This window comes from Anser brachyrhynchus (genome assembly GCF_964034855.1).
Source record: "Anser brachyrhynchus genome assembly, chromosome: 2".
NCBI lineage: Eukaryota > Metazoa > Chordata > Aves > Anseriformes > Anatidae > Anser > Anser brachyrhynchus.
In genome coordinates, this window is record NC_137695.1 from 29331470 (window position 1) to 29344438 (window position 12969).

Here is a 12969-nt window from a genome sequence, read left to right on the forward strand (position 1 = left end):
CAGTGCTCCATGTTTGCTCATTCTCCCCTGTGGAACAGTGGTCTATCCAGGATTTTTTGGACTCCAACACTGTTTTTTTGTTTTTGTTTTTGTTTTTTTTTCTGTTACACACAATCACGTATCCTCAGATAAGAGCAAATTTCTCTATTACTGTAATTTTTTTTCATAGAAAATGAATTCTGTTGGCTCTTAAATGTTGTGCAATCATAAAGATTCTCCAAAAAATGAAACATATTTTGGTATTTTAATATGAAATATGACATATGGTAAGCTAATCCTAACACAATATTTATTTTAATGCTCATTAGAGAGCATTATCATTCTTTTACATTAAGAAAACGATTTAAACATGAGTATTTGTTCTTAGGAGAATCAATATTTGTGCAAACAGTTTTTAAAGGGAAAAAGACACTGAAAGAGAAGTATATCACTTTACTACTTCTTTGTTATTGCAGTCCCATAAGCCTTCTACCTCTGGGACGGCTGCTCTGCATCACACTACAGAAGCTAACTCTCCCTGACATTAGGCTGGATAGGTTTTACTCTGTGGAAAGTGAAGGTTGATTAGAAACTGACTCTATTTCACATGACCTAAAGAAAACAATTTTTACATAGCAATGAATAAATGACTTCTATCACCTATCTAAGGCTGTAGTGTGAAATCATAGCAGGTAATAAATGTTTCCCCACAGTGAGTTCAATATGGATTCCGCAGTGATGTTATCTGGAAAAGGAAGTAAAATGCTGAAGGCAACAGCATGAAAATGCATGCAGCTATGGCATAATTCTGATTTGTTTTAGAAGAACTATTAATTTCCTTGTTACAAAGCCAAGTAAGAGCAACCCTTTAAAACTGTTGAACCATGAAAGCCATTTCCTTACGGGTTTTAAATTTGGGAACAGACTCATGAAATTTATAGCTTTGATGAGATATTCTTTGCCTGCAGTCAAAATGAGAGCCAGATCATTGGTTTCCCAGCATGACACCTATGTATTCTTGTGTGCACTAGATATCATTAGGCTCATAATAACACAGCTATCATCACATTAACGTCTAAAAGGTTCAATGTTGATGCTTGGTTTAAGTCTCTCATTTATACCTACAGCATACTAAACAGCTAAATAAAAACAAAAGCTATACCGTACCTATATTGTGCTATTGTTCTGCACTTTAACCAAAATGCAGTCATTTTATGCTTGATCAAATTTTTATTAATTTTGTTCGTGCCAAATCATGTTGTTTTGAAAGAGCTGTAATGATGAACTAGTAGCACACTATGAATGTAGTCACAAGTAATGATACAGTGATACCTTTTTTTTTCTGGTTACTTTTTCTGGTTAAGGACTGTAGTGAACATCATATACATAGTGATCTAATAATTAAAGTTTCAGTATATTATTGGAAGTTTATGTCTGCCATTTTATGGTAGAAGAGAAGTGTATTATAACAAGCCAACAGCACTTCAGTGCCTATATTCCTTCAGGTAAAGTGATGCAGTCTGTAGCATCCTAGAGAGGCACCTGGGGTTAAAATTTAAACAAAGAAGGAATCACAACTGAAAGCAATTAATGCTACCAATCTGCTGCATACTTCTGATAGTTTATGTTGGAAAAAAATTAAGCCCTTTTACAGAATAACATTGCCACCAGATTTTACTGTGAATATCTTATCATTTCTACCAAATGAGATTTGCAGAGTGAGCTACTGATAGAATCAGTTTGCATTCTGCAATGTAACTGAACATGTGTGTAAAGTTTGGGAGAAACAACCTTATTCTCATAATGGAGTGAAAAAGCTTGGAGAAGCACTGGTATATAATGTATAGAAACTTGTGGCTCATAGACAAATTCCTTATTACTGTGATCTGAAAACCTTTTGCCTTTCATTTCTATAGATGGGAGGTCATACCCATAGGAGTTGTGGCTAGAGATAGTTTGCAAGTTGGGGCCATGGCATAAATTGACTCAAAACCAGCCAATTCCAGTGATGTGGAAAGAAAAATATACAGAGACAACTTCAATCTTTAATCATCAGTCTGTTGTGAAGGTTTTAAAGGCTATGTGATACAATGATTACAAATGCTTAAAACCCTTGGGGGATATGAAACACTAACTAGCTGCTGAGGAAATGAGATTTATAAAATCTAGAATATAACACTAGTGTTACCCACAAGAAAGATTTGGGGATTTAATTATTTTTTAATTGTCTAAACAGTGTGTCCAGCATCAATGCTTAGTATTTATTTTAAGGATCACTGTTTCAGTCATGAATATCTGATTTTTCTTTTCTCAACACTGGATGTTTTATTTTGATCATCTTGCTACAAAAGAAAAAGATACATTACGAAATAATCTCATGAAATATTTTATTTCCTTAAATATTTTAATAATCAGTTAAACTTTTTTTATATGTTTATTTCTTAAGTCCTTCACCTCTCTTTCAAATATTGAATCAGATGTGGTATTATGAGATATTTTGTCCTGGAAAAGGAATGCTATGTTCACTCTTATTTATAAACACCAAGCCAAGGGATTAGGTAGAAAATTCTTTTGGCCATCATTTGTTTCTCAGAAGTCTCCTGCCTTATTTTGAGTCCAAGGATAATCCAGATAATGGCATTGTTAAACACACCCTTTAACCTGTGTTGTTAACATTGTGGATGTGTATTTAATTGTTCATAAGCTTGCTTATATAAATCTTGGTATGTATTTAAAGAATTATATTTGGTTGTAAAATTGTATTATTGATTCACAATTTTAGGATTTGGAGTCAAAACAGAACTGAGATAAACCCTCAGTAAAGACCTTTCCTTTTAGTTGGACCATTTCCCTTCATTTCTTCTGAAAGCTAAGTAACCAAATTTACTTTCAGATGAAGAGCATTTTGTACTGCCATGTTCAGCAAAATCAAGGAAAACATTGATTGTAATGTATGATCCTCTTTTTAGACCAGCCAGGGGAAATCTCACCTTCCAGAGATATCAGTGCAATGTTATCCAGCACATTGAGGCTGCTACCAGCATCAGGACAGGAGGACAGAGAAAACACTCCCCACAGCTTCATTCCATTGCAGATGCCAACAGTCTGGAAATAGAGACTGAGGAAGAGGTATAGTTTGGATCATGTGTTTTAGCACATCCTTAAATTGTCTGTATTTACTGGGCTTTTGTTGAGCCAAAGGAATGGAAGACTGCATTGCTGAATGCTTCAGGCTGAATGCTTCACACTGGAGCAAATAATGGCAGACCTAATCTGAATGAATATAATCCTTGAATCCAAGCATTTAAGTAATTTCTTCTTACTAGTCCATCTCCCAGGAGGAAGCTTGTAGATCTTGCTCTGCTTGTCCTACCCACAGGGATTGATGAACATTTTTATTGCCTTCCAAAAAGCCATGCAGTGAAGAAAGGATTGTTTAAATAATCCTGTACTGTTTCACAGGATTCCCCACCCAATTAATCTTAATGAGAGATATACAAATACCAAATCTTAAGAGTACAGGAACAGGCAATTCCAAAATGTCAGAATACAAGCAGCTGGGGCAGAAGATTGGATTGGATGAGCAGCGATCTTCTTCTAGAGCTTAGGTAGAAAAAGAAAGTATACAGCCACTGGAAGAAAGGTTAGGCAACTTGGGAGAACTACAGAGATGTTTTTCACCATTGTAGGGAGAAAATTTGTACAGCCAAAGCTCAATTAGAATTGAAGCTATCCATTACTGTGGGGGACAATATAAAAGGCTTTTTCAAATGTGCTAACAGCAAAAGGAGGACCAGAGAAAACATTGCTCCATTACTTAATGAAAATGCTCAGTTCACAAATAGAGACATAGAGAAAGCAGAGATATTTAATGCTGCCTTTGCCTCTGTCTTCAACACCGATGATGGGCTCTGGGAATTCTGGAGCCCTGCATTGGAGGACCATGACTGCATTAATGATAAACTTCCAGCCAAGCCCAAACTTATGCAGGATTTGCTGCTCCAGCTGCATTCATCCCAGGGTACTCAGAGAGCTGGCTGATGTCATTATGAGACCTCTCTCGATTATTTTTCAAGTCTTGGGAATCTGGAGAGGTCCCAGTTGACTGGAAGCTGGCAAACATTGTTCCAATTTTCAAGAAGGTCAAGAAAGAAGACCCTGGTAATTACAGGCCTGTCAGTCTCACATCAGTGCCTGGTAAAATTATGGAGAAGATTATTTTGGGAGTTATTGAAAAACACCTGAAAGACAATGCAGTTATTGGTCATGGCCAACATGGGTTCATGAGGGGAAAGTCCTGTTTAATGAACTCAATTTCCTTTTATGACAAGGTCACCCACCTAGTTGACTAAGGGAAGACAGTTCATGTAAATTTATTTTGATTTCAGCAAAGCTTTCAATATTTTCTCTCACAGTATCCTTCTGGACAAAATGTCCAGCATACAAACATACAAATACATAATAGAATGGGTGAATAATTGACAGGGCAGGCTCAAATGGTTATCACAATTGGGGTTATATCAGGCTGGCACCCAGTCACTAGTGGGGTTCTGCAGGGCTCAATTTTAGGGACAGTTCTCTTTAATGTTTTCATAAATAACTGGGACATAGGACTTGATGGTATACAAAGTAAGTTTGCTGTCAGCACTAAATTGGGAGGAGCTGTTGGCTCCATAAAGGGTAGAGAGGCCTTGCAGACATCTTGACAAATTAGAGGGCTGGGCAATCACCAGCATTATGAAATTTAACAAGAGCAAGTGCCAGATTCTGCACCTAGGATAGGGCAACCCTGGATATATTGGGGGACCAGAGGCTGGAGAGTAGCCCCACAGAAAGGAATCTGGGGCTTTTGGTCGATGGCAAGATGAATATGAGTCAACGGTGTGCCCTGGTAGCCCAAAGTGCCAACCATATCCTGGGGTACATCAGGCACAGCACTGCTAGCTTGTTGAGGGAAGTGATTGTCCTGCTCTGCTCTGTGCTGGTGTGGCCTCACCTTGAGTAGCATGTGCAGTTTTAGGTGTTACAGTATAAGAAGGACGTAAAACTATCAGAGAGTGTCCAAAGGAGGGCTATGAAGATGGTGAAAGGCCTAGAGGGGAAGATGTATAGGAAGTAGCTGAAGTGCCTTGGTTTGTTCAGCCTAGAGAAGAAGAGACTGAGGGGAGGCCTCAAGGCAGCCTGCAGCTTCCTCTCAAGGGGGAGTGGAAGGGCAGGTGCTGATCGCTTCTCTCTGATGACAATGACAGGGCCCAAGGGAATGTCATGAAGCTGTGGTGGCGGAGGTTCAGGCTAGATGTTAGGAAAAGGCTCTTCACTGAGAAGATGGTCAGGCACTGGAGCAGGATGCTCAGGGCAGTGGTCACAACAGCAAGGCTGTCAGATTTCAAGAAACATTTGGACAGAAATCTCAGACATGTGGTTTAATTTTGGGGTGGTTCTGTGTGAAGCCAGTGGTTGAACTTGATGATCCTTGTGGGTCCCTTCCAACTCAGGATATTCTATGATTCCGTGATTCTATTCTATTTTCAGAAACAGGCCATTCTATTAAGCAACTTCAGAACCACTCACCTGCAAGCATTGTTTTGCAAGTGGTTTCTGAGGTTGGTCTTCAGTTGATCTGGTGCTCAGTCTCCCAGGAACACCTTACTAGATAGTTGTGGGCAATAACTACCCTTTCTAAGGATCTGCCTAGAGCAGCATGCCACAGAGTGCCAATCTGTCCTGTCTACAACTTTGTTATCCCATATCAGTGAGTATACGGGGACCAGAATGGTCGGCATAGGGCAACTGTAATGCAGCCTGCCTGATCTGTAGATCAGCACTTAAGACAGAGTTTGACCGAATTTGGAGCGTGAACAAGAGTTAATTGACTGTACCAAGACAAGACTGAGATAATATTGAGGAATGTTTGGGGTCATCAAATGAGTTGGCAGAAGTAGCAGTAGTGCTTTAGATTGGACAAGTTATTCCATTAAAAAAATATGTAATTGTCAACTAGGTCTTTGGATCCACATTTTCTGGTCATCTCATTATTGCATTTTTAATCTGGTCAGATTTTGCCATTCACACCTGGGTAGAAAGTTAAAGCTTTTTTGATGTAGACATCAGACCTGTTTCCTTTTCACATTTCTTCAAGACTGAAATTTTGTGCAACATTAGTGCCTGAGACCGTCTGGAGTCTCAGCTAAAGGTAGTGCCTTCCTAAAGAAAGAAAAGTACACAACGCTCTTATTCATTGCCTACTTGTCGGTCTTTGAACATATTTAAATACAAATTTATGAGCAACCACTCCACTTTTGCCCTGTAGACTGTGACTGTCCTTTCTTCAAAGATTTCCTCTTGCCTTGGCATGCTGCCACCACTGAAGTCATGTTGTCCCACTTGATACAGATTCCTTTAGTATAGTAAAGATGACAGTTCCAAGTGTTTTCTTAGAAGACACCAAGATTGAATTAATTTCCTGCCTTTTTAATGCCCAGTGCTTGTTAACCTTCAAAGAGCAGTCGAGTTTTGCAGTAGGGCAAAACCCATCTTCATTAGAGCTTGAGGTAAATCTGAAGGTGTAACTCTTATAACAATGAAAATAACTTTTATTGGAATAGTTAATTACAAAGAAATTTTATCAATGAAATCTGTTCTTGTTTGAGCAGTTTAAGTTCCTGTTTGAGCAGTTAGAATCTTGGGTAGAAAACAGTACAACAGATTTCAATGCCTATTCCCTTTACTGTTATATTCACAATGATTTAGACCTATTTGCTGGTATTGCACTTGTTGTTGTTTACAGTAAAAATGAATGAGTCAATCTTCATTCTATTCTGACTTAAACTTAAATGTGCCTAGCAAGGATTTGGATCCAGACTGTGGGATGTTTCCTGACAGCGTGGGTAGATTTCTTTGTTTGGTGGAAGTACCTTGCAAAGCCTTAGAAATACTCATAATTAGCTCTAAAATGTTTGTGGAAGGACCAGACCCTAAACAATTTGAATAAAACAGTGACAACAGTGACCATTTACCTTAGAGAAGTGATCAGGTTAGATGTAATTTTGAATTTTAGTATTTTATTTTTAGCGTTTAAACTGTCTGCTCACGATCCAGTGGCTCACCAAATTCTAATGACAAGGCTCACCATTAATCATGCCAGTGTTTAACACATTATTTAAAACTTCAATGCCTAAGAATGTTAAAAAGTTTCTAACATATGGAAGGGAAAAAAAATACAACTGCTACCTCCCCATATTTGAACTCCCCTATCTGTTGAACAGACAGAGTGTGAATGGTTTACTCTTGAAGTCGTTAAGGAATGTGAAGGAAAACAAACGTATCTCAGGCATGCTATTTTAAAAATGGAAAAATGCACTTATTTTTTATTTGTATAGCTTACTTACAAAAAGTAGCCTCCTGTTTCTACCACAGATGGTAAAAATAAAAGAATAATGGTTGACGTACATCAAGGTTCTGCCAGTAGTGTTGATAGGAAAATCATAAACACCATTAGCATGTTGCACTTACAGGTATTTGTAGTATTTATACGGATATCTGAATACAGTCTGAACATTCAGTTTAGTGGACAGAAGAACGGTGTTTTTCAGATATTGAAGTTAATGTAGTTCATTAAGTATATGCAGTGAGTTGAATATGGATCTCTAATACCACATCTCAGCTTTGCTATTTTTAAAATCTCAAGGACCAGATAAAAAAGACTAAACATTCCAGCATACCAGTAGAAATACCACTGTCTCATGATCTCAGACCCTAATAACGGAATGGCCAATGTACCTTTTTTGCCAATGTTGGCAGTGAAGAGTTAGAGAAATACAGCAATTACAGCAATTAAACATCACTTTTGTTATCATTACCTTTGAGCCCGTACCATTACATTCCAAAGACCTTGATTTTTAGGTAAACTTATTTTCTCATCAGGAGCATAATGTCAAATGTTTTACCTATGGCATGGGGAAACAAATCTGACCTTTTTTTGCCTCTTTTACAAATAATTCTAGTTTTAGATCACAGCCCTATCTAATGTCTATCCCCTAATACCTGATATCCAAACCTGTTTGAACATGATAAGCTGCTTTTCTAACACTATATATCAATGAAATATACTATTTATATATTTATGTAAATCTGAATTATGGCTGTTTTACTTACATAGATACATAGTTTATGCAGTCTCCATCCTTAGAAGATAAAGGCCCAAGCAACCTCACCTGATCTCAGGCTGACCCTGCTTTGAGCAGGAGGCTCAACTAGAGACTTCCTGAACTGCCTTCCAAACTGAATTATTCTATAATTCTGTGAAAATCATTTCAAGTGTAAATACTTAGCAGCTTGTGTGTACAAACAGAAAGAGTAATAAAATACTTTGTTTATAAACTCCAAATGTACTTATTTTCCCCCTGGGAACTGAGGGAAATGTCAGTTTCCACTGCACGACTATAAGCTTCATGCTGCATCCAGTTTCCCAACTTCAGGCAGAATCCAGGCATCGCCTTGGGCTCAGGGTGTCAAGGTAAGCTCTTGGGGTTCAGATTGACACTGTCGTTGAAAATGAAATCATAGTGCAGCTGTTCAGACTGTAAAAATGAATACCAGATAAATGAATACTCTCTTTCAGAGTGCTTCAGCAATTTGGTCATTTTGATTTTTATTCCTTCATAAATATGTGACAATGGAAACTGGTTTTGTTGTTGTTGTTTTGTTTTGTTTTTTAATATATTGTTTTCTTTTTTCTCTCTTCTAAACTTTTCAACAACTTAAACATATACAGACGTAGGTGAGATGGTGAGGTGATATACAGATTTAGGTGATATACAGACTTAGGTGATATGATGAAGGATCCACGCAGCATTTCCTCAACACTATGCATTTTCCCATTGGTGTGTTTCTCAGAAATTTAGTTCTAGCCATTTAAAATTTCATCCTAGGTTTGAGAACTACTTTTCTCATGGCTTTTCTCCTGAAATAAGGAATATTCTCTGACACCCTCTTTTTATTCCAGCTGGGGCTTCAGTCAACAAAACTTCTGTTTGTCAGAAATCCTGTGGTTTTTGTTACCTACTCCTTACCCAGACCACAATTTTGAGTCTCACTTTGACATCTCCATTACTTTGATTCAATGAATGATAACCCACTTTTTGCAGACAAATTATGTATTATGGTTTAATTTCACTTATTTCTTCTCTTTATTATATCCCTTGTGTTACTCAAACTGACACAATTAAATGTCATTGAGTTCTGGCAGTGAAAAAGAAGTTCAGGAACTTTTCCCTATTCCTCTGTTCACAAGTACTTCTCTACTGACAATCAGTTATGTATCTTAGGAAATTGACTGACCTCTGGACTTTATCACAAACAACACAAGCTTAAACTTGCAAGATGATACATACACAGTATTTCTAAAACATAGTGAAGTCTCTTATATATACCCTGGAAAGGAATCATATTTTTGAGTTTATGACCAGTCTGCAATAGAGCACTGATAAGGGTGTATTTTTCTTGTATTGCTCTTTTGTTGTTGTACTTTCACTTATCAAGATAATTGTTTTTGCATTTCTTTATTTTATCTCTCACCATAGATGAAACATCTGATAATTACCAATAAAAAGAGCTGTAGAAATAATGTTTTAAACCAGTGTTTTAACCTGTTAGGTAACATCAGCCGTAGCATTTAACTTGCCTACTCTTTTTCTTCAGAAGGATGATTGTAAGCTTTTGTTCTGTAAAGATCTGCCTGTCTCACCCTGAGAATGGAGATACTGTGTGCGTAACTTATTGAAACTGCAGCTGCAAAGCTCTTCTAGTAGCTGCCCGTGTTCTGTGCTTCTGCAGATACTTTGGGTCAGTGTTTCATTAAACCTATGTAAGCCAAATACTCTGTGAGAAATATAGTCATCCCAAAATATAATCTACAGTGTTTCGATGAAGACTTGTGACCTAATTTTGTCTAGGAAGGAAGTAAAAGAATAGTTGTCATTATAAAATCATGTGTTTCTGCTTTAAGGTATATTTTGCATAGTCTCCTTTTAAACTAAGATGTGTTCGCCTTTTTATGATCATTTGAGAGTTCATCCATGATGTGTATAACATCTTAATAAGGTCTGAGGTTTTAGTATTTGTTAAAGAACAGCAGTGTAGCATAAGGTGGTAATTCTCCAGTGAAGCTGTAACCTCAGCAGCTCTGATTCAGCTGAGGCTTCCTGACACCTTTCCCTTGGGTCAGGTCAGTTGAGACTAAAAACATTGCAAATGTCACATGTGGAGGGCTGTTGTAGACAGATGTGACATTTATTTACAGGCCTTTGGTGGCTGGCTTATCTTTGAAGCACTATTGATTACCTCATGAGGAGGAGGCTGTATATTCTTCCCCTTCTGCCAACACAAGGTGAGTTATGTAGGCACAGGTAATGGAAGTGATGAATTTGGGGAAAAACAGAGCTATGGATGAAGTCAAGTACAACAGGCACTGATGTCAAGAAAGGCGCTGTGATAAAAAAGGGGAACAATCAAAGCTGCCAAGAACTCTTTGGAGTTTAAACTATGCTAGTATGTCAAGCAGTGGAGCCATTCATATGACAGATTATTATATATCTTATATATTATATCTTATTTTGCCTTACTAAATTATTCTATAACCATGCCTTGTGAGAAAGCCTGTTTGCTCTGACATTGTGTCACCATGGTAGAATGACTCTAAGGACCTGTGGCTTGTATGTCTTTTTGCAGGTTTTACATGGCAAATGGCTGCCATATCACAACACGCCAAGCAACAGCATCATTAGGAAACCAGGCATCCTGCCCCCATGCACTCTCTTCCATTCACCTCTCTTAGCATGTAAATACCATAGTCAGGGGTAATCTTCCCTACCACGTAACCATGAGGCTCCACTCACATGGTACAGCTTTCAACCCTGGTACATCAACCATAAAACCAAGATCACATGCTGGCTCCTGCTATACTGTTAGCAGCATGTGTGTGCTACAGCTGCATTAGGCATGCTAAAGCAGGTGGGCCTGAGGTAGAACATCACTAAAGTCCATTCCCTCTGCCCTCATCCTCTTACCACTCTGCCTCCTCTCCCCACACCAGCTGGGTCTGTTCTTGATAGTGTTCACTATTTCTTCTGAATCGAAATACTGGTTTTGTCATCACATGAAAGAACACTGAGCTGACAGTTATGGGCAACATTTTTCAGCTCCAGTTAATTTATTGTAAATGTATTAACCTATGCTAAGTAACATTGGTTAGATGAAGTATGTTGGCTCTGATTCAGTAGGGGCTGCAAGCTTTCCCTAAATGCTTTTCATGTTTGAAGAAAACAATTCTGTCAACAGGTCTAGTCAAAAAGCCAAGTATAGTCATAAATTCTTTATCCAATGACAGCTTTTTTTAGATCAGTACAGTGATACCCATCACTGCTCCTGCTTTTGAATCCAGATCTGCAAAGCCTTTTCTGCCATGGACTACTCTGAAGGAGAGACAAACGTTGCTTTAATTTCTGAATTTCATTTCCAAAATTTCCATAAATTGGAAGTGGTTTGCAATGCTGACAAGTCTCTATACAGAATTAGATTTCCTCTGATCCATAGTGTGAGTGTGCATGGGCCTACGCACACAGAAATACACAAAAATATGTGTGTATGTGACCATTTCCTTCATTTTTGCTTAACTGCATGCCACAAGAAATATTATGTTTTGCTTTTAAACTATATTACAGAGTGATTTAATTTGTAGTGGGAGCTAGAATTTTAATTTCTACCTTGAAAAACTTCTTAGTTTATTCATACGGTTGTCTTCATGAGGAAATAAGAGCTTAGGGAAAAGTATTGCTTTTGTAGAGTTGCTAATGCAGTCTTCCAATAGTGATAAAAACTAACATACTTCATAACATCCTAGCTAGTGAGTACTCACATTAAAAACATTTAGAATGTGGTCAAATTACATTTATGTCATAAAGAAGTTGTACTATGATAGAGCTATAATCAAATCACAATTATTTCCATTTGGCATAAAAAGAAATTTCAAACTCTAGTTGTTTATCAACTTTGCTAATTGAAGGAAATGGTTCGTATGTCCTTTATAGGACATACAAAGCACATTTGTATTGCCAAATCAAGTTTTTTAAGATAGTTATAAAGTAGAGTGTAATGGCTGTTGAAGGAAAAACAGCAGAAATAGTTCTTCGGCAGTTTAAGACTAGCTTTTTTTGTTTATTTTACTATGTAATACCTAATCCATCTTGTTAATTCAACTTATATTTATAGCAAACCAAGTGATTAAAAAAACTGACAACAAGTTTTTTTTTATGCTAATTATACAGTGTGACCAGAGAGGTGCATATAATTAAGGACAGAATATACTGGCATTCTCTGGCTAATTTCCTTATATTTATTATGCCTATCCATAGCAACTCTATAGAATAATAGGGCCACAGCTATGAGAAATGGCATGAAGTTGTTTGCTGCATATGACAAATATCCAGTTTGTTTACATGGAGAGACTAAAATGAGAATTTCGCGTGCTTAGGAAGTTGGGGAAACAGCATGTTTCTTAGCATGATTCTGATTTTTTTTTTTTAAAGTTCTCATCTAAAAAATTACTTGAAGCTTCTATTTTGACTTTAGACATTTCTTAATTATGCCAGTCACTACACAAAAGATTTTTCATTCCCATGTGAGATAATTCAGAAGAGACTGATTTTAATAGCATCAAGTTTTAAACCAAAACATTTTGATTTCCATACTACCACTATTTATCCCAGCAGGAAAGCTTTTATTTCTGAATTTCCCATGGAACTAACTCTTGTACTTGTTAATTGCTGTACCACTTCCCTGAAGATTATCTTGACTAATGTCTAAATTTCTGGTAGAGAGGTTGATTCTAAGGGAAAGCTCAAATAAAGGATGTTTTCCAGTAAAACCTGGTAAATTATAGACCACAATCTCAGAATGCCTGTTATCCTGTAAATACGCAACCATGGGCACACA